This window comes from Abramis brama, assembly GCF_963993115.1.
Source record: "Abramis brama genome assembly, chromosome: 14".
NCBI classification, from domain to species: Eukaryota; Metazoa; Chordata; class Actinopteri; order Cypriniformes; family Leuciscidae; genus Abramis; species Abramis brama.
The window spans coordinates 7324511-7333076 of NC_139976.1; the positions used below are offsets into that span (position 1 = coordinate 7324511).

Genomic DNA, 8566 nt, shown 5'->3' on the forward strand with positions numbered 1-8566 from the left:
ACACCACAACAACTAAAGCAGAAAAAAGAAAATGTATTTGTAAGGAAGAAAAAAAGAAGGAAAAAAAACTGGTAAGGTAAGGGTTTTACTTTTGGTTCTGTAAGACTGGAAACACTGGAAGAACCAGAAGAGAGAGTTACTCTCAGAGAGAACAAAGGAAATTAACATTTGAACTCACCCTTGTGCACTATCGAGACGAAAGTCTCACCTCCGAATCATCCTAATCTACATTTCTTCTCCTCATCCCCCACTCCTTCTCCCTCATGCTGAGATCACCAAAACTCACACAAGAATCTATATATTTTAATGTGAATAATTATCATGAGTATTATATATGATTAGTATCATTTGAAATGTCTTAGTGTGACTGGTACAAATGTCTCATTTCCAAATAAGTAAAAAAAGGCAATAAGGTTTTTAAGAGTTTAGAGATAACATGCACACAAAGGAGGGTGGGAGGGTTACACCTTCCTGTTCTCAAAGATTGTAACACTGAATGCAAATGACCATTGTAGCAAATGTTTCCATGTAAAAAGCTATATAATGAAATGCAACTGGAGGCTCAGGGCCTTTTGTAACTCAAAGTTGGCCCATGATGCTAAGAGTGACCAAAACTCTTAGCATCATCATGTATTGCAATGTTAGGTTCGCATCTTTTCTCTTTATTCTAGAGCATTTGATGTTATTGTATTGATTATCTTTGAACTGATTATGAAATTGGCATGATACATTTACCTGACATAATAAATTTTTAACATTTGATTTTATTCTAACAGACTCTTACATTGTTTTCATTAAAGAGTTAAAAGGAATAGTCAAACATTCGCTCATATTTAATGATGCACAGATATCATTAAAACCTTTTCATTTATGGAGTCAGATGAAATAACGAGAAAATACATATGAGAAAATGTATTGCATTTAATAAAAATTACTTTGACACGCGGAAAGACAGTAACACGCAGAGACCTTCCCCGCTGGTTGGATGCCTACTTTGGGCCGATCGAGTGCGGGCTTACAGTTCAAGTCACTGTTCTGCTCCATTTATCACTAATACGATTTTCAGATAAGACAATGAGATTTTTCTTTGACAAGAAACCAGTTTTAAACAAACACATAGTTTCATAAATGCAGACACAGACACATAAGATCAGTAGCTAAGATTTGTGTTTTTTATTCATTTGATCAAAAATACCTTAAAACAGTAATATTGTGAATATAGCCATTTTCTGTTTTAATACATTTTAAAATGACATTTATTCCTACAACAGTAAAGCTGAATTTTTAGATCAATATTAGTCTTCAGTGTCACATGATCCTTCAGAAATAACTGAACAGAAATAACATTCTAATAAACTGATTTGATACTGAATATACTGACATTTTTGCAGCATTTAAAAACTTTATTAATGTTAGTTAATAAAAATGCACTTGTTGATTGTTCATTTTAACTAATGCTCACAAATGAAACATTACTTTAGTGTTACCATAATGTACTTTTGCAACGAGGTTAACTGGTGAGAATGGTGCCAATTTTCAGTAGCTACTACAATTTTTACTCTGCTTTGATTTTAATCTTTAGGATTTCTGATGGTGATCCTTTCTAGCCCATATTTCGTGAAACCTGAAAGCATCTTGCTGTCTCATTGTCAGACAGGTGAGGCTGGTGTTTCCTACTGACATCTTACACCTCAAAGGACCCAGTTGAACAGGAAGTTTTGAATGGAAAAATGAAGTTATGTTTGCAACACGTACTGTAAGAAATTTGTTGTGATGTCTGTTTGAAGTTTAAAAATCTGACAATGATGTGCAATGATAGAATGTTCCAAAATGTAACCAACAGTGATGGTGGCACTGTAATGTTTGCATTCTGTATAGTTCTTGGTCTTGTTGGATATTGTACATTCTTGCATTCATACATTAAGTGGCATGAAACATGACAAAGCTGCCGTGATTTGCACAGAACTGAATACAAAACCAAAGATGACCTAAACACTAAACGTGTATTTTGCTGCATTGCAAGCAGTTTGGTCACACTTAAATTAGGTGTCTAATATGTATTTATACATAAAATATCTCCAACATCTCTAAAAAACATTGTTCCGAATCCTTACCCCCAAAACAAAGTGCAAGCCTTCGGGACACATGAATAGAGCCAACAAGATTCCAAAAATATGTGGATAAATATTTACAGCTTCTTTTTTCTGGTCTGGGTATTTAACCCTCTGGGGTCCTTCGTTTTAGTCACAGTCAGGACCTTCGGGTCCAAATGGACCCGGAGGGCGGGATTAGTATATTAAAGGAACACTCCACCGTTTTTTGAAATAGGGCTTATTCACATTCGTTCATACATTTAGATAGGTGGGTAAATGCATTTTTGTCTCAGTGCATGCATTGTTTTAGTTTGACAGGGTCGGCGCTAGCTTAGCTTAGCACAATGAATGGAATCCTTTGTTGCCAGCTAGCATGTCCTGAGTAAAAGTGATAAAAAAACAACAAAAAAAAACACGTAATTACTTCTTGTGGCCTGCGTATTCACAACGAGTACAAATAGCGATGCAGATTAACACTATGTGATTTCTTAGGCAGATATTGACTTGGGACTATATTATGGGGAAGCACAGGCGAAGCACGGCTACTTAGGCGAAGCACTGCTACTTGGGCGCAGACATATCACGCAACACATGAAATCCCACGACTTCCGTCAACATACCGGTGTGAATAGTAGCTGCCTGGCTATTTTCCCTACAGTACATGAATGGCGATGAACATGGCTGATTTTGTGTGAGCCAGAACCATACCTATATAGAGTTTACAGAAAATTAGTGGAAATAGAACGACAGGCGGAGGTTGCGATCGCTCAACACCCCGAGGACGTGAGGATGAGAGCCAACACGAACTGGTGGTGTGAATGTGGGGGAATATGCCGACTGAAATAGAGTGTCTGTGCTGTGGCGAGTGGGACAAGTTACTGCCATCGATAACCAGGCTCAACGTGTCAGATCAAGATGAGCGTGCCCGCAGTTGTGTCACAGCTAACGTTACCGAGGATTTCACGGTGCTGATCCATCCGTCAGTACTCGATTTTTTTTTCCGGTGTGATAAAGTGAACTGGAAAAAACGCCCCACGCCGAATGGACCAAATGGACAGCTGTCCACAGAGTAAGTGATTATTTTAAACATGACACATGTATAGTAAACTGCTTGTAGCCTTCTCCTCATAGTAGTTATACTAAAACTCCTGAGCCTAACTCGGTGAGAGAAATATAGCTAACTTAGCCCTCAGTCATTTCATTTTACAGGTAACGATAACAGCGATTTTTATTTTAGTTTGGTTGTTCATGCTAAACAGGTTGAATTCAACATGAGGTTATACTAGAGGAGGCTAACGTTATTTGAACTGTAGTCTATATACAGCTTCTCAGCATCTATCTTACAACCGAATAAAGACACAGATTAACATAAGGAAGAGTAATAAAAGACAACTTACATGTGCACTTTGTTCTGCCTGTGCTTTGAAAATAGATGGGATGGGGACAGCCGTATGTTTCAGACGTAGTACCCCCCACTAACACAGAACGTTTAGGGAACGTTAGTTTATGGTTCTCTAAAGGTTAGTTCGAACCAAACCAAAAACTAACGTTTAGGGAACGTTAGTTTATGGTTCTCTAAAGGTTAGTTCGAACCAAACCAGTTCGTTTCTGCTTCGAACGTCATCATATCGTCACCACCAGAGTCCACACATCGAGCGCTCGTCACAGCAGAGAACCTGACTGATCGTCCACCGAGGCAAACAAATAATAAAAGGTATGTACGCTACATGTCTAATTCACATTGTCTGTGTTGCGTTACCTATTAAATTACTATCTGTATATTGTCGATGTCGAGGCTAGTTGGTCGTTTGGTTTGGCAAACAACGTAGCTAACGTTAGCCATTTAGCCGTTATCAGCACGGATAGCCTGCTTATTCGTTTGGTCTGAATTACATTTTTTGTAAAGGTGTTATACATTAAGCAAAAGTTTCTTTTTATTCATGTGGAGATGTGGGACTTGAAAGTAAATCATTACAGGATTAGTGTAAGAATATAGTCTGTTGTGGTGAGAAACCGGGACAATTTTGAAAACTGAAAGGAGGACTCTCGTATTAGGAGCTGTGTGTGTGCGCCTGCGCCCTCACATCTGCTGAGGATTTGGTGCGACGTGACGCGGTGGCTCCTGTTTCATCAATTTGTCCTGTTATTTTGCAGGTACTATTGTTACAACAACTTGATAATATGCACACGAGATCTGTAATGTTCATACCGCAGATATTGACATACGGGTAATGACGTTCGGGGTTGTGAATATGTTGAATATAGGTCTATGCAGACTGTCCGCCATTTTGTGAACGCTGTAACACACGAGGTGACTGAAATGCGTTTAATTCGATTCAAATGGACTCCAGTTACAAGGTTATAGTGTTCATTATGAGTTTACTTTTATTTGAGTTTGGTTTATTAAGTTATGTATACATATAAAGATAGGATGCACTTATTTTGCAGAACTGTCTTATCTCTCTAACGTTACTTGGCCTTCTGCGCGGGGCTTGTAACATTAAGAAATATAATATATTTCTGTGCCCTATGCAGTGAGCAGCCACAAATATTATTGTGCAGTAAAAACATAGACAATTTACATGTAACATTATGCAATTTGTCATATGAATTGTATATAGAGAGAGGGAGGATTGTTTTCTATATTTAGTATAACTTAACTATGATGGCGCTCTTGCAAGGGCTCTCATACCAGGTAAGGCAATTTGTCTTGCTTTTCATTTTTAGTATGACATATAAACGTTTGTTTTGTTTCTTTCTTTTTAGGCCAGCTGAGAAGGGATTATAGAGCCTTCAAAACCATGGAGCTCTACTTGTTTTTTTTAATCTTTATGTTTTGTATTTTTATTAAAGCAATTGTATTTTTGCCACTTTGGCCATTCACCTAAACATTACATACTTTATCATTCCAAAATGCATCTTGCACACTACATTTGCACTATTACTTTGCACTCTTCATCCCACTCCATTTGTACTTGTATTGATATTATGTCTTATTTGTATACCGGTAGTTGTATACTAAAACTGTATAAAATTGATTCTGATTCTTGTATTATATTTTTAGGCCTTTTATTGTTAATTTTATATTGTATATTAAAGTATTATTATATTTAAATCCCATCAAGTTTGCTTATTCATTCCTGCTAATATATAATTCGATCTTGCTCATGCACAGACAGTTTAAAGTAATAATAAAATTGTTAAAGTTTTTTAAAGGTTAGAGGAATGTAAAAAAATGACGTTAGGGGAACGTTACCTAAAGGTTGCAACGTTAAGAGAACGTTAGGGTAACGTTACATTAAGGTTGCAACGTTAGGGCAACGTTCCCTAAAGGTTGCAACGTTAAGAGAACGTTAGGGGAACGTTCCCTAAAGGTTGCATGTAACTAAAAACTAACGTTCCCTGAACGTTAAGAAAACTTTCCATGGGAACCAAAACCTAACCAAACTCTAACCTTAAGGGAACGTTCCCGCAACCAAAAACTAACGTTCTGGGAACCATAAATTGTTAGCTGGGCCGTCTTTCTGGGCCCATATTCCATTTTTTCAAAGTAACTTAGTCCTCCGGTGCAAAATGCTCTTTGCAAACACGATACTGTTTGATTTTGTAAAGAGGCGTTGAAGTACAGATCTCCAGAGCAGCTAGCCATTTATTTCTCAGTTCCACATTCGATGGAATTCTGTGAAACATTACATTCGTGTATGTCCTTTGCTTGTTCTCACAACCTTTTGCTACGCAGATAATTACCATGTTTGCTGTAACTGTAGCTTCTCAAAAAAACCAATCCAAAAGCGAAGACACTCGGTGCAGATCACGCGTGTTGTTCTTCTGTGTTTTGACTCCTTGCACACCGGTATGTTGACAGAAGTCGTGGGATTTCATGTGTTGCGTGATATGTCTGCGCCCAAGTAGCAGTGCTTCGCCTAAGTAGCCGTGCTTCGCCTGTGCTTCCCCATAATATAGTCCCAAGTCAATATCTGCCTAAGAAATCGCCTAGTGTTAATCTGCATCGCTATTTGTACTCGTTGTGAATACGCAGGCCACAAGAAGTAATTACGTGTTTTTTTTTTTTTTGGATCACTTTTACTCAGGACATGCTAGCTGGCAACAGATTAAGCATGAATCAAATTGAAACTAAATTCTAATAGATTTAGTGAACTTTAAAGAAGCGCAAGTAAAAGACCTACATGGTAGGCTATGGTCTGGTGAACGTGATTTCACCAAGTACGTCATGTTCCTGGATCAAAGTCTTTGTTGATCCTGGAACAACATTCCAATCAACCAATCAGATTTAAGGGACAAGTTTTTGGGATAACTTATGGGTAGGGTTAGGTTTTAGGGTAGGGATGTGGTTAGGACAAAATTTTCAGACAGAAATGTGGTTCCGAGTTCAACAAAATATGTTGATACAGGAACATGTCTTACTTAGAAAAATCACCAGGTATACCTTTGCCTGTGTCATTGGGCTAATGGGTAATTCTTACAGATAAAATTACCACAGTATAATAAACAATTTACCGTACGCAAAGACCCGCCCCCCTAAGTTACTGTTGCTCTGTTGTCACAGACAACATGCCGACGGACAAGACAGAGCAGAATACTTTTGGTATGAAACAGCTTTAAAATTTGGTAATTTTTAAAACAATTCAAACAAATACCTTTTTCGTGGCTCTTTAATGTGTCATGACAAATAGCTGTAGCGCCTAAATTCAAGTGGTACAGGACCCGATAATCTCTTCCTACTAGTTAAAACACAAAATAAACATGAATGAACATCAGAAGGTATGTTGTTTCAACTGAAGAAATATGTCAATACACCATTTTTTGAGTTCAAGTCCACCAATGTTAATCTATAACTCTCCTGTCTGGTTTGTTTGTCGGACAAAATGGCGGATTTGGCATTATGATTGGTCAGATCACCTGTCATTCAAAGTCCCGGCGAAGGGTGAATTGTACAACAAATCACACACACAAAGCAAATGACATATATGTAACCGAAACCAAAAAGCAAAGTACATGAATAATCAGTTTATTATCTCATTATTATATTACATTGCTAGCATAATAAAGAAAAGAAAATAACTAAATGACTCATAACTTAACAAAATGCTTCATCTTCACAATAGTAATTAGACTGTTCAATTTATAAAATTACCATTCTATCAGTCATTCAGTGTACTATATAACTATAAACTATTTTAATGTTGATTTTGGTTGAAGAAAGAGATTTAGACTAGATGTTTACTAAATGGTGATTCTTAGTGGAAATATCCTAGAAGAATATCAGGATACTCATCAGAGAAATAAGTGGTATAGTCAGAGAACCACACAGCCATGGAGCCTTGGATACTTGCACTTGACGTGGCACCTGTGTATCTGTGAACAGAGAATGCACAGCAGTCAGTTGATTGAGCAAGCAGCGGTTCAAGTGTACTGATGTTTCAGTTAACAGCACTGAGAGATGTTTTATTGTTTGTATCATTCCTCTGCGTCCACTGTGTTCCAGACCAGGGCAGAACTACAACACTCTTGCTCATTTGATATTCAAATATGAACAATATGTCTTTTTTTCTTGTTTTATACTGTAAGTCACCTTTGTTACTGTCAGACCACATCAATGGACCCATAGATATGGAAGCACTGTCATGGAAGTCCACAGATCTGCCCTCTCTATGGTGGTGTTCAGAGTCACAGTGCTAAAATACAGATGAAAAGAAAACCAAGTTGTGTCAACCAAGGGGTCAAGGTTTTGCTGGTTAGCATGGCCCTGTAAGGCCCTCTACTGGTAGATGTTGTTACTGCTGTATACAATTGGAAGCAAACAGCATTTTTCTCCATTGACAGCAGCTCGAATATATCTGTGTTTCAGTGTATTTTCCTTTTACTTAAAGAAACTTGATAAATTTACTCATACCAACAACTATATCCATGTCCATAAGTAAAATCTGAAAATACTTATGAATTTGTAAACTCACCACTGAGCAGTGATTGTCTTTCAGAAGGCAAAGGTGAATAGCGCAGTGCAGGTAAACCTTTGTGGAGTTTGCAGTGAAGATAAACATCTCAAAGGAGAAACGACTGGATGTGGAAACACCATTCTGCAGCAAGTCCACTGTATTGTCCTCTGGATTGGGACACCTGAGCATTTTGGGACAGTATAATAGATATTACTGACTGTACAAAAATAGTAAACAAGCAAAAATGATTTACTACAGTAAGTTTGTTAGGTTCAAGTGTTGTACAGTTTAAATATATGTAGATTTGCGATGACATGAGGGTCGTTTAGAGCGTTTGTTCAGAACTGGGTGAGTTTTCTCCTTTAGTTTGGTTCATCTAGGCATATATGAACACAGCAACTTTGCTCAGATCCGAGAAAAAAAAAAAAAAAAACAGTCTGAGATTGCCTGAAAGAGGTGGGCACAGCCCGCTTGTAACTGAACTCTGGAGTGGTTCACTTGTGGTGAGAAAGCAAT

General features: G+C 37.6%; 1 long non-coding RNA gene across 1 annotated transcript; it reads right to left on the reverse strand.

Annotated features, from left to right (window-relative positions):
• Positions 1-7401: 7401 nt before the first annotated feature.
• LOC311095618 lies at positions 7402-8206 on the reverse strand. Its single transcript, XR_014608875.1, has 3 exons — positions 8069-8206; positions 7687-7789; positions 7402-7469 (listed from the first exon to the last, which is right to left on the reverse strand). It is a non-coding gene; the product is annotated as an uncharacterized lncRNA (long non-coding RNA).
• Positions 8207-8566: the final 360 nt, after the last annotated feature.